The sequence below is a fragment of the Physeter macrocephalus genome, chromosome 6 (assembly GCF_002837175.3).
Source record: "Physeter macrocephalus isolate SW-GA chromosome 6, ASM283717v5, whole genome shotgun sequence".
NCBI classification, from domain to species: domain Eukaryota; kingdom Metazoa; phylum Chordata; class Mammalia; order Artiodactyla; family Physeteridae; genus Physeter; species Physeter macrocephalus.
Window position 1 is genome coordinate 49,434,645 of NC_041219.1, and position 25,078 is coordinate 49,459,722.

The following is a 25,078-nucleotide window of genomic DNA, read 5'->3' on the forward strand; positions in this document are numbered from 1 at the left end:
GGCAGGGCAGCGAGGGGCAGGTCTGGAGGGCCGAGAGGCCAGGAGGAGGCCCCCAGCTTTCTCTCTGCGCAAAGCCTCTGGCAGGGCCGGAACCAGGGGAGTGGAACAAGGCCACGCAGCAGTGGGGAGGTGCAGGGATGGGGGGACAGGGCGGAAATTAGGGGGGTCGACTGGGGGAGGGGATGCAGGGTGGGTCGGGTGGGTGTCGCCTGGTGGACGGGAAGCTGGTGGCCCAGGGAGAAGGGGCCAACAGGACTGCGTCAGCTGGAGCCCAGGGGCTGCGGGCGTAGGGGGACAGCTGATGGACACAAAACCGGGCACGCCCAAGAAGGGTGTTTTTTCACCGGGTGGCAGAATCAGGTACTGGTGAAACGGAGCCAGGGGAGGCAGTGTATCCAAATAACTGCACACTTGCTGCGTTTCGGGTCCTCACTCTGTGCGGGGCACCGTGCTTGCTATGTGTCGACGTGCGTGTGCCCCGCCCCCCAACCCAGACACACCCCAAGCCTGCCCCCGGCAGCAGCCGGCTCCTGGTCACAGCTGGGGAGGTTGAGCCCTGGTGCAGGAGGCGACCCTGCGGCCGCACGGCGAGGGCAGGGCTCATGCTGGCCGGGTCCTCGTTCCTCTGCTGAGGGCCTTGCCGGAGGACCGGGAGCGGACGGCGTGGCCTGGCTGTGGTGGCAGGCCTGCCGGCATCCCTGTTCCCGAAGGTCCGGGCGGTGGCCCGCCAGCACCCAGCGTCAACCGTAGGGCCAGGAGCAGCCCCACAGCCTCGCCGCCGTGTCCCAGCCAGGACAGCGGAGGTTGCGAGCGTGTGCGCCCGTGCGGGCTTGTCCTGCTGCCTTGTGAAAGGTGAGAGTGGTCCTAGAGGGGCGACGGAATGTGGGAGGGACGAGGTGGCAGCTCCGCTAACTCATCCTTGCCTTTCCCTGGAGTGTCACTGGGGAGGACTCCCGCCGGGACGGCCACCCCAGGGGCCACTGGCAGCTGCCCAAGTGCAGAGACGCCAGGGAAGAGGAATCGAGGTCTCCTCGCGAGCAGCGTTCACGCTCCCCCGCCGCAGCGTGCTCGCATCCCGATTCCCAGCGGAGGCGTGGGCAGCGTTTGGTTCTTTGCCCTGCTGGTGCCAGTGCAGCTGGACACGCTTCCTCAGATTCCCCCGGGCCCTGCCGCCAGCTTCGGAAAGGTAATTGGAATGTAGGAGGCCGGGCACCAGGGAGCCCGGCAGGGAGCCTCTGCAGCCCGGTTTTATCTCAGCTGTGAGGCTTGGGGAAAATACTTTTCAGTGAAACAAACAGAGAAGGGTTAAAAGAGGGTTAATGAGTTCACCACGCCGGCCGAGCCCTGCAGTCCCCTCCTGCAGCTCAGAACCGGAAGCCTGGTGCACACGGTAGGGCCTGGCACACACTGGGCGCACGCGCAGCAGCGGGAGGAGTGAGCACAGCTCAGGGTGAGCCGTGGCGGGTCCGGCTGGGGCCTTTTCCTTGGTTGCTGCGTCTCGTGGGCCTGGCCGCGGGTTGGCTGCGCCTCTCCCGTCAGGGAAGCACAGCCGAGGCCGACTCTGACGGGGCAGAGTGCGTGCGGGCTCCAGTCGGGGTGGGCGGAGTCTCTGTGAGGGGCCAGGGAGGCCAGAGCCCACGGGTCCAGGCTCTTCTCCCCCACCTTTCTTTCCCGCTTCGCCTGGATTGCCCCCCGGTTCTGGTTCTCCCTGGTAGCACCTTCTCTGACGTCAGGAGGAACACTGGCAAAGCAGCTTCCGTTAAGAATGTACCCAAGGAGTTCGTTTTGGAAGAAGTTCATCTGTCTTGAAAGGCAGATTCTAGGTGGGACGTGTCGCCTGAGTTGACTTCCCGAGGCCCTCACTCCTCCCCCCGAACCTGTCACCGTCCGTGCCCCCATCTCTGCATAGCGGTGCCCCCTCCGGTGACTCGGGCCCGCCCCCCGCCGTCTTCTCCTCCCTCCTCCCCACTCCCACCTCTGGGCTGTCGCCAGGTCTCCTGCGCTCAGCACCTCCAGCCCACCGCCTGGTCCCTGCCACCGCCTCTCGCCTGATGGTGACAGCCCGTCCCCGCTGGCCCCCGCGCACCTGTGTCCGGCGTCGTGCTCTGCACAGCTGTCAGCAGTCCTTTGGAGATGAGATCCGGATCAGGTACCGTCAGAGCCATCTGGCGGCTCCATCTCACTCAGAGGTCAGCCGTCGGCCTGGTGACGCCCGGGAGGCCCGGCCTCCCACGACCTGCCTGTCCCCCTCCCATCGTCCCCTCGCGCTGTTCTGCGGTCGCGGGGACGCAGTGGCACGTCTGTGCCTGGTCCTGTGCTCTGCCGTCCCCCTGCCTCGGCTTCCTGCGTGACTCACTTCCTCCAGGCCTCTGCTCGAACAGACCCTCACCATCAGGATCTCCCGCATCACGCCCCCCACCCCCAAGCGCCTCCATGCCTTCGCTCCCTCTCACCACAGCTGTCAGCAGTCCTTTGGAGATGAGATCCGGATCAGGTACCGTCAGAGCCATCTGGCGGCTCCATCTCACTCAGAGGTCAGCCGTCGGCCTGGTGACGCCCGGGAGGCCCGGCCTCCCACGACCTGCCTGTCCCCCTCCCATCGTCCCCTCGCGCTGTTCTGCGGTCGCGGGGACGCAGTGGCACGTCCGTGCCTGGTCCTGTGCTCTGCCGTCCCCCTGCCTCGGCTTCCTGCGTGACTCACTTCCTCCAGGCCTCTGCTCGAACAGACCCTCACCATCAGGATCTCCCGCATCACGCCCCCACCCCCAAGCGCCTCCATGCCTTCGCTCCCTCTCACCCTGCCGTGTTTTCCTCGGATCCCTTGTCGCCCTCTGCCCCCGATCCCTGGAGGGAGACCTCGGTCTCTCTCTAGGGGCTGGCGGTGCCCGGCGCGTGCGCTCAGGGCGGGCACGGGTCGCCGAGCACCAGTGAGGCGCCTCCCGCTTACTTGGGTGGCGCCGTCCTCCTGGCCTGGCTTTGTTTTCTTTCTGTGAAAATAATCACCAGGTAAGTAATTACTCCTGACGTCCACACGCAGCTCAGCCGTGGCAGCATCCTCCCTGCAGCCGGGACCGTTGCACCTGTGCGGACCCCGTGCCGCGCCGTCCCCGTGTCACTGACGCCCTGCTTCCCCCCCGAGCCTCTGCCCGGCCCATGGGCGGCTGATCGCCCGAGTCCCCCCACGGAGGAGGGGGCTCCGCACGCCTCCTCCCTCTGTGTCGCTCTCGCTGTAGGGTTTCCGCGAGGATAGTTCACGGAATGGTATTGAAAGTGAGAGACGTGGAAAAAATAATAAAACCCACAGACCTCGATTGCCACTGTGTATGCTGGCTGAATTTATGACTGTCTTTTCTTCTCTCCTCTCATTACCTGTGATCGGTTCTCGCCAGCCCTTTAGAGCCCCCAGCAGAAGGGGCTCCCCGAGCTTGCTTTGTCTTCTGGGCTTCAGGACAGGAGTGTGAGAACTGCACACGACGCGCCAGTCCTGACTTCGTTGCGTTGCCACTGCCAGTATCCTCATTTTTTGGGTGGCATTCGCACTACTAGGTGTGGCATTTGAGCTACGTGTAGTTATCACGCGGCTTAAAATAAACCACGGTGAATGCGATTTGGTGAAAGTTAAGCATTTCATTTAATATCTCTGGTAGAGCAGATCTTCCGTTTAATTAGGAAACCTTTCAAGGCTCTTTCAGGTAACTTTCTCATGGATGATGATTTCCTGCATATGATCTTAAAAGCAAATGTTAAAAAAAATGTTTGTACGTCTACTGTACAGTTTTGAAGGAGCAGTTTGAGAAATCAATCCGTTACATGTTTGTCTTTTTTCTCTAATGATTTCCTTTGTAGATCAGGACATGAAGTAACCAGTTGAATAATCCTGAGACTGTGGTGTCTGTCTGAGGGATGAGAGCGGAAAGGTGGGCAGAGTGTGTGTGTGGGAGTCTGCTCCCTGCCCTGCAGCCCTTTGTGCTGGTGACTCAGCTGTCAGGGTTGTGTCCGTCTCACCACTGGACGGTGAGTTCCTCGTGGGCCGTGCTGTGAGTAGTGACTGGTGTTCGTGTCCAGTGATGGGGGACAGGACGCGGCGCTTGCTCAGGAAGTGCTGGTGGGGCCCATCAGCCTGCTCTCTCCTGCCCCACGGCCCCTCAGTGCTCTTGGCCTCTGTGGTTCACCAGCTGAGGAGGGGGATCGGTTAGGATTCGTTTTGGCTGAAGGTATCAGAAAACCAGACTCAGGGCCTTGAGACAAATAGGGGTTTATTTTTCTCAGCAGGATGTCTGGAGGTAGGGAGCTATGGGCATTGATTTCATCAGGGATCTAAGCTCGTGGCCACAAGGTGGCGGTCATTGTCCTGTGTCAAAGCAAAGGGCAGTCACCATGGCGTCTGTGGTCTTATCAGGAGAGCAGTTTGACCAGAGCTGGGTCGCGTGCCCCCTGCCCGGCTCCTGCCCCCCGAGCTGCAAGGGGCGCTGAGAAGGATGTCGTGGGCTCGGCTGTTGGCACTTTGGAATTGGGGTTCTGGTTACAGGGAAGAGGGAGGGGATGGACGTTGGGCGGACAGCCAGCTGTGTTTGCCACTCAGATGGGCACGTGTAAATCTGTCACCCCGCCAGGTTTCCGGTTCCTTGAGGTAGGGACTGTGTCTCTTGTATTGTAGCCCCTCACCCATGGCTGGTCTCTAGCACGGCCCCGACCACACAGCGGAGACCCAGAAACTGTTTGAATTGTGTCGAACTGCACACACAGTCCTGGGTGTGGGGGGACCGAGTGAATGAACTTCGAATTTTCATAGTCAGAGACACAGTATTTAGAGTGAGCCCTCCTGTGTCCTGTCTTTGTCCCCAGATGTAGCTCAGATTCCAAAGGACCACAAACCAACGCACAGCCAGGTGTCTGGTCCTGGAAACTGCAAAGAAAAGAATGCTTTTAAATTAATTAATTAATCAATCAATCAACGCGCAGCCCCTCTCTTGTGCGTTCTGGAAATGCACATCCTGTACAGCGGCCAGATGAAGCTATAGGAAGAGGAGGGCTTTCTGAAGGAGGGAAGTTGGAAGAGATGGTGAGCACTTGGAGCTCCCTGTGGGTGTGGAAGGATGCGGGCAGCACAGCAGCAGGGTTCTGACTTCTTCAGAATCAAATCAAGGGCTCTGGGACGGTGGTGGTGGTGACCTTGGTGGTGGTGGTGGTGGTGGTGGTGGTGGTAGGGGTGGTGTTGGTGGTGATGGTGGTGGTGGTGGCTGGCTTTGACCGAGAGCTTACTCTGCGTCAGGTACGTGGAAATACGTGGAATCCCCGAGAAGGAGCTCAGAGAGGCCAGGGCACAATGGTTGTCCACTTCAGCTTTACCCTCCTGGGTTCCTGTCATCTGTGTTTTCCAGACAGAGGCCCTGCTCACTCTGGTGCTTCTTCCTGGGGTGGTTTGGTTGCCCATCTAACTAGGAAAATCCCGGGAGCCGGAGTCAGCCGTGCTCCCTTGTTTGGTTACTTTCTTGTGCCGTCTGTCTGGTTGGCGCTTACAGGTAGGAAGGGAAGTTGCACGTGTTAAAGATGAGAAGCAAGAAATTGGAGAAGAAAGAGGTCGGGTGCCGTTTTGACTTCGTCACTCCCAGGCCCTCTGTGATCCTCAAAGGGCCTGAGTTATCCCTTCCCGGGAGGGAAACACAGCAGTCACATGCGCAGGGGCGGTGGGGCAGGAGAGGCCAGACGGGGGGCCCCGTGTTTGCACGTCCTGGACCCCCGCTCTTGAACCGCCCTGAGGATGGGGCCAGCAGACTGTAAGCTGGGTCACGCGACAGAAGCAGATACCTGCGACACGCTCACGGGCCACGTGGAGGAGCGGGAGCCAGAGCTGCCTGGACAGGGCCGAGTCCTGGTCCACACTGTGCTCCAGCAATGAGCGGTGGTCTGCTTTTCTCTCGACGGGCCCAGGGGCTGTGGTCCCCTGCTCAGCTCGACACGGCACTTGTTTGAAAGCTTCGCTCTGCAGGCCCACGAGTCTGTGGGGTGCACGTGCTCACGGACGCCGTCCGAAATGGCTGGTCGCCTGGCTGCGGGGCGTGCCGGGGGTTGTGGACCTCTGAGCCCGTGCCAAGGGTTCTGCCCCGCGTGGCGCCGAGCGCCATGGGCTGCTTCGCCCCGAGCGGGTTTCCAGCTTCAGCACAGAAAGCGAGGGAGTGCATTATTGGTGTGGCAGAGCTGGAACAGAGTACCGTGGGCTGGGCCGCTACAGCTGACATTTACTTCTCGTGGTTCCGGAGGCTGAGAAGTTCAGGGTCAAGGCACCGACGGCAGATTCCGCAGATTCCGTACCTGGTGAGGTTCATAGACGGCGCCTTCCTACTGCGCTCCAGCGGCTGAGGGGGCGAGGCGCTCCCTGGGCCTCTTTGTCGGGGCACTAATCCCATCCAGGGGGACCCCACCTTGTGATCTAAGCACCTCCTACAGCCCCCACCTCTGAACCGTCACCCTGGGAGTCGGGATTTAGCCTAGGCCCTCTGGGGACACAAACAGTCTATGGCAGCTTTCCCGCTCAATGAGACGCAGCACTGTGTGGTCACCGCACAGCACCACCCTGCCCTCCTCAGGGAGGAAGGCCCCTGTTTGTGAAGGTCTTCCCCACAGGTTCCTCGCTGGTTCCGTGCTGCCCTAAGCGATCGGCAGAGCGGCCCCATTTTGCAGATGAGGAAACTGAGACTCACGGGAAGAGGAGGGCCTGCCTGAGGGTAAGCCCACAGGCAGCAGCAGCCCTGGGCTCCCTGCACGTCCTCTGCACTCACTGTACCAGGACACGGCAGTCCGTTTTTAGAGATTTGGTGCACGATCAGATCGCACGTGACCAGCACGAGAAAAAGGGAGAAATTCCTGATGAATAGAAGTGCAGGGCGTGGGAGATGAGAAGTCACATGGGTTGGCCTCACAATGGGATAGGACACAGGGAGGAAGTTAGAGAAACAAGGAAGCGCTGGGCTTTGTGTCGGGAAGTGAAGAAATTCATCTTTATCCCAAATCTGCCACGAGGAGTGAAGCGCTGCCGGGTAAGGCTTTGGTTTTGGTTTTGAGCCAGGTCTTGAGATATTAATACAAACTGAGGCTTTCTGGTGAAATCTTAGACTGTGCTCAAATTGGTCCTAAAGGGAAAAAGTTCAGGCTTGCTTAAAGTGCTTAAAAAAATGAAATACCCTTTTTCTTAGGATAAGATAGTCTGACAAAATTAGTTAAGGATGTCTTTTTAAACCGGTGTTTTAACCTATGTGTTGTTTTAGGTTCTAGAAGTAAGAACAACCACATTATAGAAAAGTCAGCAGCCGTGATGGCCAGTCGCCTTGCCCCCCGTCTCTGGCCTCTTGGGGGACAGAAGAGTGTGGAAAACAAGCATGTGGGCTTTGGGGTCACATCAGGTTGTGGCCACGCTTTGCCATTTACTGGCAGAGTGACCCGGGCAGTTTTTTTTCCCCAAACTTCTTTCGGCATTAGTTTCCCCACCTGTAAAATGGGTCTAATGGTGCTTGCCTCCACCTGGCTTTGGGAAGCAGTCCCGTGAGGAGTGGTCCGTGCAGTGCAGCAGGCTTGCCCTGGTGCTGGTGCGGGCCTCCATCACTGCCTTTCCCAGTGGAGCCTACCCACCTCTCTCCGCGGTGGCAGCAAGGGTGCAGAAGCCACTTGTCACCCCGATCCAGTTAATATCACCTCATGCGCCTTTCCCACCTTGCTGCAGTCTTCGTAACCATCATTTTTAATGGCTGTGTAACGTTTTGAGAATGATCTTTACTTAAAATTGTTATTAAAATTGTGTGTCTGTCTAAATCAACATTTAATTTATGTGCTTAGTCAAAATCTAGACATATTTAACAGTGTTCAAAATACATACTATAAACGCACTGACAGAAACGTCGTTCCTTGAGATTCTGCAGGAGGGGGAGTTGAGAGAGCACTTAAAGTTTGGGAACCGGTGATGTTCATTCGTATCTTTTGTTTACTAGTTTTTTTTTAATTGAAAAAGCTACATCATGCAATGTTAAAAAGTTCAAGTGGTCGCTAAGGGCTTACATGATGACAAGTAAATCTCCGTCCCCAGGCCAGTGGCTCCCCTCCTGTTTCTTACCTCCGTTCATAAGTGCTCTGTGTTTATTCAAGTGACTGTATGGATGGGTGTGTGTACGTTGCCCCCCCAACCCCCGTTCTCCGTAAAATACAAATGGAAGCGTATTAGTCTCATGGGCTTCTTTTCTCACTTTCTGCGCGTTGGAGAGCCTGAGAATAGGTGATACTTAGCATAGTCATCATTTTATTCACTCGTGTCAACCTGGCATACAAATCAGCAAACTCTGAAGTAAAATATTCTTTTTAAAAAAATTGAGGTGAGATTCATATAACATACGATGAACCATTTTAAGCTGCACGGATCAGTGGTAGTTGGTGCATTCACAGTGTTGTGCAGTCACCTAAAGGTTGTGCCCCACCTAAAATATTCTTAATGAAAACAGAACATCCTCATGACCCCGTAAAGGAAGAAATCTGCACCCCCATGTTCATTGCAGCATCGTTTGTAATAGCCAACACATGGAAACAACCTAGGTGTCTATCAGTGGATGAGTGGATAAAGAAGATGTGATACATACACACACGCGCGGGCACAGTGGGATATTATTCAACCATAAAAAGAATGAAATATTGCCATTTGCAACCACATGGATGAACCTTGAGGGCATTATGCTAAGTGAAGTCAGAGAAAGACAAATACCATATGATCTCACTTACTTGTGGAATCTAAAACAAAAACGAAAACAACTGAGCTCACAGATGCGGAGAGCAGGTTGGTGGTTGCCAGAGGTGGGGGGGTTAGGGGCAGGTGGAATGGGCAAAGGGGGTCGAAAGGAACAAGCTTCCAGTTGTAAAGTAATCCTGTGCTGCATATTTGAAAGCTGCTAAGAGGGGAGATCTTCAAAGTTCTCATCACAAGAAAAACACATTTTGTAACTGTGTGCTGTGATGAGTGTTAATTAGACTTAGTGTGGTGATCATTACCTTGTATACCTGAAACTACTATAATATGCCAGTTACACCTCAATCAAAAATATTCTTAATGCAAAAAAATTGCCAGACGGGAACAAAGACACAGGCCTACTACTTGAGGACTTGAGGACACGGGGAGCGGGAAGGGTAAGCTGGGACAGAGTGAGGGCGTGGCATGGACATACATACACTACCAAACGTAAAATAGACAGCTAGTGGGAAGCAGCCGCATAGCACAGGGAGATCAGCTCGGTGCTTTGTGACCCCCTAGAGGGGTGGGATAGGGCGGGAGGGAGACGCAAGAGGGAAGAGATACGGGGACATGTGTATATGTATAACTGATTCACTTTGTTACACAGCAGAAACTAACCATTGTAAAGCAATCATACTCCAATAAAAAAAAATATTTGTCAGAAATTTAGTCATCAGGAGGTTTGTTTTGTTTTGTTTGTTTTTTGGTGTAACAGCAGTTACATAATTGGGGATTTTTTATGCGTATAATCAACTGAAGAGGTAGGTCTTCCCTTCACTCTTGGGGTTGCCCCTCTCAGGCGTGCCCTGTGGTCCGACGTTATTCAACTACAGATTAAATCACCTCCCAGAAAATATGATGCATCGTGTGTGTGTGTGTGTGTGTGTGTGTGTTGTGTGTGTATGTGTGTGTGTGAGTGAGAGAGAGAGAGAGAGAGAGAGAGAGAGAGAGAGAGAGCGAGCGAGAGCGAGAGAGAGAGAGCAGGACCTTGGGAAGTCCCCTGGTGAGGGCTTTCCCCTTCCTGCTGCCCGAGAGCTGGTCCTACCGGGCGTGCGCTTCTGGAGCCCCGCCTGGGCCAGATGCGGTGCCCGACTTCCTGCCCCGGGCCCGTGGAGCCGCCAGGGCCGGCCGTGGTCTCCCATCTCACCGAGTCCCCGGTGGAAGGGGCTGAGTCAGAATGGATGGCCCGTCCTGACTCCAGGGTCCGTGTTCCTGCTGCTCCAACGTGCTGCCTCTGGTGGGGACGAGGGACTTCGGTGTGGAGCAGTGTTCTGGAAGGGTTGGAAAGGCAGCGTGTTCACTTGTCATTATGCTCTCCGGGGTCATCGCCGCGGGTGTGGGCGCCACCTAAAAACTGTCCGGGTGCAGGACCAGAGAGGTGAAGCCCGCTCACGTCTCCCGACGCCGTGGACACCTTGGCTGTGACCCTGTCCTTCTTTTCTTCGGGGCTTACGTGCTTTGCCCTTACCTCCTGTCCAGGTTAACGTTACCGCTGTCAGATCTGGCACCGTGAGCGTGCTCAGTGCGTACTGCGGGGCGGAGTTTGTTGGAGCAGCCGGCGGTGTTGAAGTTGCTCTGTGGCGCGTCCGGGCGCGGGGCACGCCTGGCCACTCGCTCCCTTCCCACTCATGTCCTGGCACGCCCACCCCTGTAGCTGAGCCTCCTGCGCTCCTCGGTGTCCCGTGGAGGGAGGGCTGACCTTAAGGGGGGGAGGCTTTACCCCCAGCTTGTCGCCAGCCTGGGGTGGGCTGCCGTGGTCACCTGCAGCCGGCCTCGGTGGCTTTTGGCTTCGGGGAGCATGGCTGTGCTAGGCTGTGGTCCAGGACGCACCCCGGGCACGGGGCAGCGGGCTGCAGGGGGGAGACATGGCGAGTGGGGCTGAGCCCTGACAGCCGCAGCAGCTGCGGCGACGACAGCACAGCGACACCACCTCTGCCGAGGAGCTGAGCGCGCCGCGCGCGGGAGCCGTGTGCCGTCCCTAGAGTCGGGCGGCCGTGACGTGGTCACCGTGCGCGGGCCTCCCGGCCGGCAGGGCCAGCACTTGCAGCCAGCGGCGTCCGAGGGAGCTTGTCGTCGTCCTGAGGCGGCCGCGCTGCAGGGACGAGGCTTCTTTGGAGACGCGGCGGTGGGAGAAGCCAGGGGTGCAGGCGGGGCCGGAGCTTGGCAGGTCGGGCAGCCGTGGGGAAGTGGGAGAGACGCTGCGACGGGGGGTCCCCTGGCCGCCCAGTGGTTAGCGCTCTCGCCGAGTCGGGGAACCACGATCCCGCGAGCTGCGCGGCGAGTGGGGCACAGATGCCGAGATCTCGGGGTCACACCCTGCCTCCGCCGCCTTCACGCCTTCTGGTCACTTGCTGCATCCTTGGTCTCGGTCTCCTCGTCGGCAAAATCAAGGAGTCGGGCCGATGGCAGCAGAGGCCCGAGAGCCTCGGACACGGGGGCTCGTTCCGTGGGCGGGCGGGAGCCGCGAGGGTTTGGGGTCTGGGGGTGGAATGACCAGAGCCGCGCTTTGGGCAGGTTAACCTGGCCTCCGTTCCTTTGCGATAATCCCACCGAAGGGCTGCAGGTGACGCCGTGTGGGCGACGCTCTGAAAGGCGGCCGCGGCTGAGTTAGCCGTGCTTTGAACCCAAGCTGTCTGGACCTCCCCCGCGCGTTTGTGGGTCCCTTGCCCCCCTCCCCGGCCTGCTCTCCCCCGGGCCCTGCGGTCACAGCCGGCTCAAGCCAGCGAGGCTGTTCGCGGCTGGCCGGTGCCGGGGAGCAGACCCGGACCTGCGCGGTCCCGCGGGCCACAGGGGGCCCGTGCAGCTGGCCTGGGGCCGGTGGGCTCCGCGGCTCCCGCGGGTCCGCCGCTCTGTCGGGCGCTGGGCCTCCATCTACCTGCAGCACCCCGCCCCCCCCCCCCACCCCCGGGTGAGCCTGCTCCGTGTGCCGGGCCCACCTCCCGGGAGCCCCTGCCCGCGGCCCCGTGGGTGGCGCCGCGACCCGCGTGCCTTTGTGAACCGGGCTTTCGGTGGACCTTGGTGAGGAAGGGCAGAGACTCCCCGCGTTTTAGTTGAAAGATGCCGCCAGCTAGCTCAGTGCTCTGGGGTGGATTTCGTGCTCCTTGTCTCAGACCTACCACCACTGTTAAATTTAGGAACTACCCTCGGTTTACATGAAAACGTCCCCTAATCCTCGTGAACTGAAAGTTGCCCGTTTCAGCGTATTCCTTAGTTAGCATTTATCTTTTCCTGCTTTGGTTCCTTCCTTCCAAGTCACTTTACGCGTCTCTGAGCCTCACCGTTTTGCGTTCCCACGGTGCGTGGCGCCTTCCTCATCACTGACGGACTCCGTCGTGTCGCGTCGTGTCAGGGCTGCCCGCGTGGTGATCACGTGGCCGCCACCGCGCGTCACTTCAGCATGGTGCGTCTCTCAGGCGCCCGAGGCCTTGGTGTATGCAGGTCTCTTTCCATTTGCTTGTCCCTTTACTTGAATGGCTTTCTCGATCAGACCGTTAAATACGTCGCTAAAGTACACTCTTTTCTTCCATTTATTCGTGGTTATTTCCTCAGTAAAATGCGTATTGAATTAGTAAGACATGAGTTTCCTTATGTGTGCCATTCCTATCAGAAGTCATTAAAACTTTTCTAGATTTGGGCCTTCTGTACTTGAAAATTCCATCCCCGTTACCTAAACCAAACATGAAGGTATAAAATCTATTTAGCCAAGTCATTTTTTGATCTTTCACATGCAGGGTTCGCATGGCAGGAACACAGCCTTATCTTGTGGAATATTAACTTTGTTCATCTTTGATATTCTTAAGTATAATTTAAAGTTACAGGTGTTCAGTGTTTAAAGTTTAGCACGTAGTGTGAATAATCGTAAGAAAAACAACAGCATTGAACAGTTCTTGATGCCCATGTTGTGCCCTGCGTGGCGCTCAGTACTCTCTGCGAATTTTCTTGATCTCTTCTCACAACGACCCTGTGCGGTGGACACAACCTCCCAAGACCAGGGTCAGAAAGAACGATGAAAACCAGCTGTACACCTGCTGTCCTGGTAGCCCAGGGGGTTAAAAGAGCTTATCTTTGTGTCTTTTCGGGAGGGCCTTTATGACTGTGTGTGTGTGTGTGTGTGTGTGTGTGTGTGTGTGGTCTTCCTTTTTATAGACTTGGGATCAAGCATGTACCTCTCTGTGCATCTCATGATTTTCTCTTGTTCTAAATGATGCCTTTCTAAGATAGTAATGTTCTCTGAGAGCACGATTGTTAACGGCCGTGTGCTAGTCATTAAAGTACAGCCATTTCTGCCATTTGCTCATTGGTGACACATTTCGTAAGCCAGTCCCCTATTATTTGGGCATTGCCGTTGTTTTCAGTTCCGGTTTTGTTTTTTATTTATTGTTATGACCGACCCCAAGGAGCGCCCCCAGTCATAACTCTGCACACCTTCTGTGTTTCCTTAGCGTAAATCCCGAGCCCGGACTTGGTATTGACGGAGGAGCACCGTTGGTCGCTCGGATGCCGCGTCCTCGCGCGTGACCCTTTGGTTCCCTGAGGGTCCTGCGTGGTTCGAGAGCCGCCGTCGACTTGATTTACTCTTTTTGCCCTTTTGTTTCATCCGCATCAGTGGTTTTGAGTGGAAGTGCCCCGGGCACACGGTCATTTATTTGGGCCCTTCTGATGCTCTTTCACTCAGAGCCTGCCCGCCTGCCTTCCTTCTGTTGGATTTGCTCAGGTTTTGCGGCTCAAGCCTTTCTAGATTCCTCCTTGGCGGGTGGGCAGTTTAACAAGGTTGCAGCCATTTCTTAGTCTCATCTATTCACTCTCTCCCTAAGTTATTCATTCTGTCATCCATTTGTTGATTTCTTCCTTCGTGTTTTTGGAGAGCGAATTCCTTAAGCACCTACCTCATACTGGGCACTGAGGATGCAAGAGGTGTTGATTGGTGTGCTCCTGGGCTTGTGGAGGGACTGAGCCCAGTCGAGTGGGGGGAGGAGTCCCTGACCTTAGTCGGAGCGAAGGACGGAGGTGAGGGGGGGTGCTGCCCGGACGGGGAGGAGTAGCAAGGTGTGGCTGGGCCGCTGTGTGCGCACACCTGTGCGTGCGCCCCTGTGGGAGATGGAGCTTGGCGGGTGGGTCCAGCCGCAGCCGGGCCGAGGGCTCTGGAACGGTGAAGCAGTTTGGATGTTACCCTGAAGCTCGTGTCACTTCCCTGCTCACGGTTCTTTCAGAATGTCCCCTTGGGAGAGTCTCCCACCTTTGGCTGGCCCTACCCCCCTCTCTGGCTGCGTTTCTTGCCACTTCCCGTCTCTGCGCTTGAAGCTCGTGGCTCCGGTCCAGTCTGTCCCCTGGGCCTCCCACCCCCTCTGCACGGCCAGCGCTGGGGCCCCCTTCGCTCGCACACACGTTGGTTGCAAGGTATCTCTGGGGACCCCGGGCTTAGTCTCCTAGGAATCACGGTGGCTCTGCTCAGGACTGGCTCAGGGCCCTGCCTGGTGGTGTCTGGTCCCCTGAAGAGCAGGCGCCACCTGCCGTGTGGCGTTCAGTGGTGGCACCTTTATCTCAGCCAAACACTGTTTTCAGGACACTCCCTGCTGCACCCTTCACCAAGGCACGTTGCTGGTTTCCAGTGGGCTTAGGTGACTTCTGCGGGGGCTCGAAGGAGAATCCGTCCATCAGAAGCGAATCGAAGACTCACACCACCGTCACCGTCCTCGGATTCTCCTGGGGCCTTTCACGTCGGGCTCTGCTGTGGGCAGCCCCGCAGGGGGAGCCCCGTTAGTTCCCGACCTTGAGGTGCGCACAGGCGAGGGGGCGACGCGGCAGGCGCCAGGATGGGCGGCCCAAGAGGGATTCGGCCAGTCCTGGCTGCAGGTGAGCTGAGGCGGGCCCGTGAGCTGGTCGGGCTGGCCTGGCAGAGGCCGCGGGGCTCGGACGGGCTTGAAGGGCTGGTGGGGGCTCAGGTCGGCGACAGAAGGGGCCCCCGGGGCTCGGAGTGGCGTCAGCCTGGACGCACGCACCGGTCACTGTCTCCTGGGGAGCTTTAAAAAAACACAGCGAAACCAGTGCCTGGCCTCCCCGCTGGCCGGGGCCTCGGAACCCTGGGTCGTAACCCCCGTCCTAGGGCGGAGGTAGCGGGAGCGCTCAGACGGCGTCTGGAGCCTTGCTGTGGGGCTCTGGCTGCGCGAGGCTTTGGGAGGCCGTGGGCAACGCCAGACCTCAGTAACTCACTATAGCCCGCAGTGTCGTCAGGCGAAGGTCTGCTGTAGCATAGAAGACCTTGTGATTCCATAAATAACACGTGCTTGTTAGGAAAACGTGGAAAATACAGAGAACCGCTGCAGACAGATCATGACCTGCGTCGTATCTCACCACCTGAATTGTGGCCCTGCTCTTCGTGTGGCCAGTGTCCCCTACCTGCCACCTGAGGTCATGTGTGAAGGGTGGGTCCTCTCTGGAAGGTCCAGGGCCTGCAGTGAATTCTCGGGGTGCCTGGGGCAGCATCCACAGGGTCGGGGTGGAGACTGCAGCTGTCGGCTTGGCTTGGGTCCTGGCCACACCACTGACCACCACGTGACGCCGAGCTCGTGGAGAGGATTCAGTCAATTCACTTAAGTACGGTTCTCAGAATGGTGCCTGGCATATAGACAGGACTCAGTAAATGTTAGCTGGGATACTTATTTTTATTCCGTGGTCACTTCTGGCTCTGCTCTCCTGCTTTCTTCTGAATTCCTGATTTAATTCGATCAGTTAACTATGCTTTTGGTCCAGTCACCTGCTGGGTGCCACCAACATGCGAGGTGAAATGAGACCTGGTGCCGTGTCAGGTGACACGGATAATGGTCTCGGGCAGCCCCTCCCAAGGGGAAGATGTCACCATGGCCGTGTCTGTGATTTCACGTGTTCTTGTAGCCACACCGAGGACGTGCAAAGAAACAGGCGAAATTAATTCTAAGGATTTAGGGACTTCCCTGGCCGTCTCGTGGTTAAGACTTCGCCTTCCAATGCAGGGGGTGCGGGTTTGATCCCTGGTCGGGGAGCTAAGATCCCACGTGCCTCGGGGCCAAAAAACCGAAACAGAAGCAGTATTGTAATGCTGCTTTTAAAGTCAATGAAGACTTTAAAAAAATATCTTAAAAAAATAATTCTAAGGATTTACTTATTATTCCAATATATACAAAGTATTATCTTAACATGTTATAAATTCAATACATAATCCGTATACAAGCTGTAAATAGTAACGTGGACTCATGTTGGTACCGCGACGGTGAGAAATTCCTGGTGGGGCTTCCCTGGTGGCGCAGCGGTTGAGAGTCCGCCTGCCGATGCGGGGGGCACGGGTTCGTGCCCCGGTCCGGGAAGATCCCACATGCCGCGGAGCGGCTGGGCCCGTGAGCCATGGCCGATGAGCCTGCGCGTCTCACAGCGGGAGGGGCCACAGCAGTGAGAGGCCCGCGTACAGAAAAAAAAAAAAAAGAAATTCCTGGTGGCGAAGGGAATTTTTTTCTTTTTGATGACGGATGTCCAGCAGTCGATTTTTAAGTTATTTAGACAGTGATTGTGTTAACCCCCTGAGACTCCAAAGCTTCCGTCTGCTGCAGTTACGAATACCTCATTTCCTAACCCCTCCTTGGGTAATACTACTTTTGCCTAAATTTTGGCTTAAAATGAGGCGGCGCCTTTTTCCCCCTGCGGTGGGTGTGGGCGCTTCTGCCCCGCCCATCGCTGGCTCAGCGCAGGCCCCTCACCCCCTCGCCACCACCCTGTGCTCACAGGCCACGCAGAAGGGCCGGCTCAGCTTTGCCTTCTCATCTGCCTCATGTCTCTGTCCTACTGGATGCTGGTAGCGGAAAGGAGACATGGAGACATTTGTTTTCCACGTTGGCATAAATTATGTGGTTCCTTGCCAGGAAAGATCATGATGAGTTGGTTTTTTTTTTTTTTTTAAGGAATTTTATTTATTTTTTGGCTGCATTGGGTCTTTCTTGCCGTGCGCGGGCTTTCTCTCGTTGCGGTGAGCAGGGGCTACTCTTCGTTGCGGTGCGCGGGCTTCTCCCTGTGGTGGCTTCTCTTGTTGCGGAGCACGGGCTCTAGGTGCGCGGGCTTCAGTAGTTGTGGCTCGCGGGCTCTAGAGCGCAGGCTCAGTAGTTGTGGCGCACGGGCTTAGTGGCTCCGCGGCATGTGTGATCTTCCCGGACCAGGGCTCGAACCCGTGTCCCCTGCATTGGCAGGCAGATTCTTAACCACTGTGCCACTAGGGAAGTCCATGATGAGTTGTTTTAAATAAAAGTTGCCCTCGTGTATTAAATATGTAACATGCAAAAATTTTTTTTGGCCGCGCTGTGTGTGCGCGGCTTTTGGGATCTTAGTTCCCCCACCAGGGATTGAACCCGGGCCCACGGCAGTAGAAGCGCAGAGTCCTAACCCCTGGACTGCCAGGGAATTCCCGCAAAAACTTTTGAAAACAGAAGTTCGTTGAAGCTGCGGACCTCTTCAGCGTTCCGTCCTCAGTTAACAGTAAGCCCCGGGCCCTCCCCGTTATTAAATACTCTTCAGCGTTCCGTCCTCAGTTAACAGTAAGCCCCGCCCCTCCCCGTTGTTAAATACTCTTCAGGGTCCCGTCATTGGCTACACCACAGTTTATTTGGCCGCCCCCTGTGGTTACAGATTTTTTTTTTTCCAAAGTTTCCCCGCTAAATGTTGTCTTAAATATCCTGGCGCTCACATCTTTGCTCTTTCTTCTGCTTGTTTTCTTGGGATAATTGCTAGGTGTAAAATGATTGCTTCAAAGAATATGCCTGTTTTTTTTTGCGGTACGCGGGCCTCTCACTGTTGTGGCCCCTCCCGTTGAGGAGCACAGGCTCCGGACGCGCAGGCGCAGCAGCCACGGCTCACGGGCCCAGCCGCTCCGCGGCATGCGGGATCCTCCCAGACCGGGGCGCGAACCCGGTTCCCCGGCATCGGCAGGCGGACGCGCAACCACTGCGCCACCAGGGAAGCCCTGTTTTTAAGACTTGATCACAGTTTCTTTTTTTCACGTATTATGGGCCATCGGTATTTCAGCTGTCCATTTTCTGTGCTGATCTTTCTGTGACAGCGTTTGTATTTTTGAGAGGGCTTTTCGTGCTAAGACCATTAGCCCTTGTCGTGCTGGCAGGCGGACCACCCGTGCAGGACGGCACAGTGCCCGGCACGCCTGGTGAGTGCTCAGCTGGGCATCCACTGAGCAGGAGGAACAGTCTGGGGGCAGGAGTGTTAGGGGCTCAAAGCACTTGCTGTTTAGTTCTCACCATGATCCTACAAAGTGGGAGTTATGCCCCTTTTACAGCCGAGAAAATGAGGCTCAGAGTTTCTTGTTGAAGGTAAACTCAGCCACTGAGTGGTATAGTCAGGGTTTGAACCCGGGCTGTCTGGCTCCAGGACCCCTGCTCCCAGCCTCGACACGAATTCTGCATCACAAGAAGCGTGACCCGTGGTGTTTTTCTCTGCCTGCAATGCTCATCCTTCCAATCTTCTCATGGTTGATTCCTACTTATACTTCAGATTTCAGTTTAAATATTCTTTCCCGAACACAATGTAGATGCTCTGCTATTATCCTTCACAAAGCCTGTGTATTTCTTTTACAATTTATATTTTTAAGATTATTTTACTATCTTGATTTTCCCCTGTACCAGGGAAGATGGTGTCCATCTTGTTCCATTGTTTCTGAATCTGTAGTGATTTGCAGAACATCTTAAAGATAGTTGTGTTAACCCATGTTCAATTAAATAAAAAGGTTTGATATCTTATGGAAAAAAAAAAGTGTGACCACCTGAGTCAAAGCAGCCCTTCCAGAGAGCTGTGCACAGTTTTCCCTGTTTCTCTCTCTTTTTTTTTTTTTTTTTGTGATACGCGGGCCTCTCACCGCTGCGGCCTCTCCCGCCGCGGAGCACAGCCTCCGGACGCACAGGCCCAGCGGCCATGGCTCACGGGCCCAGCCGCTCCGCGGCATGTGGGATCCCCCTGGACCGGGGCACGAACCCGCGTCCCCTGCATCGGCAGGCGGACTCCCAACCACTGCGCCACCAGGGAAGCCCCCCTGTTTCTCTTTATTTAATGTTTCTCCGTATTCTACTTTGTGTTGAAGAAGAAGCAGTAGCACTTTTTTATTGCTTTTTTCTGTTTTTTTGGACATCACGTCTATGCTTTTGCCGAGGATCCCAAGACCAGACCTAGTCTTAGCTGTCTGCTGGTGCTTTCAGAGGAGACAACTGGGTCACACCTCGGCATCAGTGCCTGTCGGCCTCCTGCCAGGAGCGTCGGGCTGTGGCCCTACCCTGGCCCTGCCTGCCCTGGTTTGCCTAGGTTTCCTCATCCAGGTTCCTCTTCTGCACGTGGGGTTAGTGACACCCACCTTGCAGGGCTGCCAGGGAGCTGAGGTGAGAGGAAGGCTGCATTTCCTTGATGCTCAGATACTGGGAACCCGCGGCGCTGGCCCGTTCCATCTGATCGCTGACTGTAAAGCCCAGACACATTCCATTTTAAAAAAAATAAATTTATTTATTTTATTTTTGGCTGCGTTGGGTGTTTGTTGCCGCGCGTGGGCTCTCTCTAGTTACGGCGAGCGGGGGCTACTCTTCGGTGCCGTGCGCAGACTTCTCATTGTGGTGGTTTCTCTTGTTGCGGAGCACGGGCTCTAGGCGTGCGGGCTTCGGTAGTTGTGGCGCACGGGCTCAGTAGTTGTGGCTCACGGGCTCAGTAGTGGTGCACGGGCTTAGTTGCCCCGCGGCATGTGGGATCTTCCCAGACTAGGGCTCGAACCCGCGTCCCCTGCATTGGCAGGCGGATTCTTAACCACTGTGCCACCAGGGAAGCCCCCGGACACATTCTTGAACAATTAAAATGCTAATCAGTGTCATTTCAGAATGGAAGAAGTACGATAATCAAGCATCATCTGGTAATGGAGTTACAGGAATGTCTCAGCCCACAGTCACTTGGTTGGTTGATTTCTCTAGCACGCTGGATGCGAAGGAGATTTATTAAAAAAAAACAGACCACCCTGAGACGTAGTCATAGTCATTTCTGAGTTGGAGTTTCTCTTTTAAGGAGTTTCCTTAAGTCACTTGGTGTGTGAGCTGCACACTGGGTGGAGCTGCTTTCCTTTAATCTCTCCCGGGTAAGTGTCCAGCAGTTTCTAAGTGAGGAGGCCTCTCTCTGTCTTAAAGGCTCTTCCCCTCCCCCTGCTCAGCGTTGCTCAGCTTTCCCGGGAGTGGACCCGTCTGTGACATTTTCATGCAGACTGCAGTTGAAGGAGCCTAAAGCCTTTAGTTTCTTACTCCCCTGATCTTGTTAGTTACCACCAAGTTTGTTTATTGAGAGTCTGAGCTGGGCCCGTCATGTGTTCAATCATGCATGCAATCCTCAGGGTTGCTCCTTCCCGCCTGTAGGGAGGCTGTTGCCAGCAGTTTCCCGGGGCTGGGCAGCTGTGGGGAGGGGAGCCGGTGTTTATCTGGTTCCAAGTGTCATACAGGTCGAGGCCGCGGTGTCCAGGTGGCTCCTGGCCTCGGTTCGCGATCAGGTAGTTGTCGAATGAATGAATGGAAACGCACAGCCAGTTTCAGCTCTCCTTTCCATGTGTGCCTCTGTGTGTGTGAAAGATTAGCTCACTGTGAAACCTGTTTTTCTTCCTTTGCCAGAAAGCAATCAACAGAGGCTCCTGCCTGCGTCGCCTTGTAGAGTTGATTGACATGGTTCTTTGTGCCTGGAAAGCAAATTATGTTAAAATGTTCCTCGAGATCTATTTATAAGTTACACGGTTCAGCAGCACCGTTTGCTTAGAACTAGGTCCTGCCATGTTCACGCACAGCGGCTGTCACACAGGGGAGCAGGGCGCTCACGGACCTCGCCCCTGCCTGTCGGCCACTGGCCTCGGGGAGGTGGAGGGTGGGATCTGGTTCCTCACCCTCCGACGCCCCCTTCACGTGGAGGGGCGTGCTGTCCCCGCCCAGGCCCAGCGCAGGCTGTGATCCTGGGCTCGTGTGCAGCCTGCGCGCGGTCTGGGGAGAAAGGACTGTGGTCTGCGTCTGCATCACACCCTTGGCCTTCTCAGTGCCACTGCAGATCGTGTATCTAAAACATGCCTGTCCCTCAGCCTCACTGCCCGCCCCGAAGGCGCTCCGACCACCAGAACCCTGTGAAAATCTCCTGTTCTCCTTTCTCGAGAGCCGCGCTTGGACCGTGTGTATCCAGTGGTGTTTTGTAATTGCCAGCCCTTTTGAATCAGAGAGGCCTGGCTGCCAGCAGAACATCTGGGCGGCACAGGTGACTGGCCTGCCCGGAGGGAGTGGCTGTCATTTATGCTTGCAGACACCGTGGGCTTGGGCAGCCTGTGCAGCCTGGCCGTGCCGGGGTCGGGGTGGGTCTCTGTTCCTGCTGGGCCCTTGAAGCTCGATGCCAGGGCCCTGAGAGAGCCTGGCTGAAGCGCCCTGGGGTCCCCGGGACAATAGGCCACTTGCTGCCGGGGAATCAGCAAAGGCTTCACTAGGTCTTGGCTGTCTTATCTGCACAGAACGTCCCAGCAGATGGCATGAGCAGAATTAAAACGTCTGCAGTTCTTCGTGCAAGTGGTGACGTAGGCTTACCCCCTTCGCTCCCCTAACCCTAACCCCCCATCGCCAGACAGTCGTTAGGCCGTGTCTGATTCAGCAAGGCTGCCCCAGAAGATAGCACCGCAGACTTCTCCTGTGCCTTCACTGGAATTAGAAGCACCTTGAGGGCAGGGCTGCCTGAGCCCCTGTGCCCTCCTGAAACGTGGCACAGGCCTTCCTACGGCCAGCACTCAGGTTGTCGGTTTTTTTTTTTCCTGTTTCGGAGAATATGTATGGAGACGGAACTCACTTGTTGAGCGTGATTCTTCCTGCCTGGCCCAGGACTGATGAATGTATGCAAAGGTGATAAAGTAAAGAAAAAAAAGGCAGCCTTGTGATCTCTCCAGGAAGCAAGGTGCAGGGTCAGGGGATGAAGAGGCCAGAAGCCTTTGAACGGCCTGCTGTTCTCTTAGGTGCTCACGTTCTGCTCGTAGCAACACCCTCTCTCCTGAGCGCTGCCCGGTTGCTGGGGAAATCTGTCTCCTGCATCTCTCTGTCCCACCGCCACTGTGCCAGCTCCGATTCTTGCCCTCTCTGGCCTGGACCATTCTTGTGTTGTTTCCTCTGTCCACCCACCTGCCACATGTGGTCTGATGACAATGCCCGTCTGCCTCTGTCAGCTTCCGCTTCAAAGCCTTTGATTGGCTGCCGTGGTTCAGGGGTAAAGTTAAGACTTCTTAGCCCGGGACACGAGGCCAGGCCCTTCCCTGTCTGGCCTTGGCCTGCCCTCTTGCCTTGTCACGGGCTGCTCTCTGCAACTCACTTCCTCTAGCCCACGGGATCGCCCCTCTCTTTGAATGTGCCCCTCACACGCACACACGTGCACACACGCAAGCCCTGATATCTGGTGCACGTGTCTGCCTGCCAGGCCTGTTCTGAGTGCTTCATGTATCTAATTTCGTGCTTAAAACAACCTGTGTGGTGGGTACTATTATTGTTGCCCTTTAGCCGAGGAGCTGGAGGCACGGGAACGGCCGGCAGGGTCCCTGAGGTCACGCTGTCACCAAGTTCCCTGACCAGGGTTCGAGGCAGGACGGGTCCTGTTCTCGTGTGGCGTCCCTCGGCCTCCCTGCTTCTGCTGATGCGGCTGGGCTCCCCCCACCCCTCCCGGGCAGCCGTGTGCCGTCTCTGGGTCCCAGGCCAGATGGCAGCTCCCCTCTCGTCCTGGTGGGATGCCTGTGCTGACAGCTCCTGGGTCTGGGCGGTGGCCCTGGGGGTAGGGCTGCATCCCGTGGGTTTCAGACCCCACCGTCCGCTCAGTGAGTAGGCACTCAGGCAGCCCGGGGGCATTTTGAATTTCTTAAAATACGTGTGTTGGACTTCAGCGTCCCTGATGGCCTGGAAAGTGTGGGGATCTTGAGAAGAATGTTCTGTTGAGGCTTCTCTCTTCTGAGCTCCGTGACTTTCATGAAGTCGTCTCTGTTTTTGCCGCTGATCAGAGACAAAAGTCTTATAACTGACTTCCCAGCATGGAGAGAGTACATCTACTTGACCTTGCTGCCGAATTAATACTGCATCTGGAGAGCCAGGGAAAAGCCAGGTTAAGAGAGTCTTCCTGCATAATTTATGAGCGACTGAGTCATAAAATAAGCATTTACAATGGCCTGTTTGCCCAAGGTAGGGAGCGATGATGCAGCTATGGTTCACAGCCTCGGGGACAGTGGCATTTCTGTACCTCCTAAGGTCTCCCGCCTCTTAGTCCCCTCTGTCGATTTCTGAGGTTATCTTAGCTTCTCTTTCCAAAATTGGCTCTCTGACTGTTTGGGGATCAGAGCTTTGAAATTCAGTGATATGTGTGCAGACGGAAATGATGTTATGAAAACTGAACGTGTCGGTATTTCTAAGTAATGAAATCTTAAAAAAAAAAAATCCTACAAATGAACAGATTCAGTGCCAGCCGTGCTGGGCACGGTGAACTGAGCGGGGGGTGCAAAGGAAAGTGAGACAGGCCCGTTCCCCGGGTGCTGCCAGCTGCTGGAGAGACAGGTTGTGTCCCTGACGGTATGAGCACGGTGCCCTTGGGAGGAAAGGGTCCAGGGGGGAGATGGTTTCCCGATAGCGGGGGGCACGGCAGGGCAGGTGGACAGCCTCTTCCCTGGGAGAAAATACTGCGAACCACGTATCTGGAGCTGTGCGAGGGCATTGCGGGTGTCGGCACAGCCGCCCCGAAGGCGGGCACGGGTGCAGATGCTGGGGCGAGCGGCTGGGCCGGAGGCTGGCCCGTGTCCCACCGCCCGGGCTCCAGAGGGCAGGCCCACCTCTGTCACTGAACGGCGAGTGGCCATCGCAGCTTCACCAGCAGCCCTCCCGTCTCCGAGGGCGAGAGGTCCCAGGGCTGCGGGTGGGCTGCGGCTCTGTGTGTCCCCCGCCCGGGCCCTGGTCTAGAAGCACAGACTCCATCCAGGGCCGTCCTCCGGGCGGACAGCGGAAGCCAGGGGCTGGCGGAAACCCTGGGTGCCTCTTACAGCTTTCGCCAGGTCACGGCGTGTCACACCCACCCGCGTTCCATTGGGCAGAGGCTAGCACACGGCCGAGGCCGGCCTCAACGGACAGGAACACACAGCCCTTTGTAGGGAAGCTGTAGCAGAGCCTGCCGGGCAGCCGGTTTACAGAGTTCAGGCAGCTATTCTGGCGGCGGCGTGCGGGTGGCGTGCAGGGCTGAGGCTGGACTCGGGGTGAGATAGGCGCGAGCGAGGAGGGCACGCAGACTTAGCGGTTGGCAAAGAAGTACGAGACGCGAGGGGTGTCTCGGTGTGCCGCGGTGTCGCCAGGATGAGGGCACTGATGGAGCGAGGGCCCGCAGGGTCCGTAGCGTGGCCGTGCTGCTGGTGTTTGGGGCCGGCTAGCTGGCAGTGACCTCGTCGGGCAGGAGGCCACCTGGGGAGGCACAGGTTGGGCAGGGCCGACGTTCTGACCCTGGGTGTCCCAGCATCACACATGGGGGCGACGAAGAGGGGTCTGGCAGGGCCCGCCCCCGACCTGCCGCGTGGCGGGGGACATAGCTTCAGGAGGCTCTGTAGAGCTTCTCGTTTGATTTCCAGCAAATTCTCCAGAGTAGATTCTCTCGGCCACCATTTTGTTTAATAGTGGAGGGAACACGGAGATCAAGGAACTTGCCTCAAGGTCATCCAGCGAGCGAGGCCAAGCCTGCAGTTCAGCCCCCGTACTCGGGGTCCAGAGCGCATGCCCCCTCCCGCGGGCCACTTTCCTTCTCAAGTAGGGCACTCCTAGTGTCCTCTGCTTCAAGATCATATCTAGTATATAATGAAATTTTGTTTTCTGCAGTTTTTCAGGTGAGTGCACACCCATGGTCTGATTGAGGAAGTAATTAGTATTCACATTAGAGCTCACCAAACAATCCCCTGATATTTCAGCACCAACAGAGGAGCAAAGCAGCACTGTGTTTGTGATCTTTGATTTATAGCCGCCTGTGCCCGGCGGGCTCTGGGCAGAGGCTATAAATAAAATTAAAATAAATGGAAACAATGCGCCTATAAATTGTGTTGCAGGAACCTCCAGTTGCCTTTTAGAGGAAATCCCTGGTAAAATTGGTTTGAAAGAGAAGGGGCCGTAGATCATCGTGCAGAGTCAGGAAAGTGAAGGACAAGACTGCATTTTTGGAATATTTTAAATACGAAAACGAGCTGACCCACTGATACTTGCCATTTGGTGTTGGCTATGTTGGGACGTCCCGGGTACGTCCTCG

At 56.3% G+C, this 25,078-nt stretch overlaps 1 protein-coding gene and 1 long non-coding RNA gene across 2 annotated transcripts in view; both read left to right on the plus strand.

Annotated features, from left to right (window-relative positions):
• TBC1D22A (TBC1 domain family member 22A) overlaps positions 1-25,078 on the plus strand; it is a 299,657-nt gene that overhangs the window by 10,240 nt on the left and 264,339 nt on the right. The gene's annotated exons all lie outside the window — the stretch shown is intronic.
• Positions 3,936-8,497, plus strand: LOC102979502 (uncharacterized). Its single transcript, XR_449304.3, has 3 exons — positions 3,936-5,062; positions 5,523-6,725; positions 7,266-8,497. It is a non-coding gene; the product is annotated as an uncharacterized lncRNA (long non-coding RNA).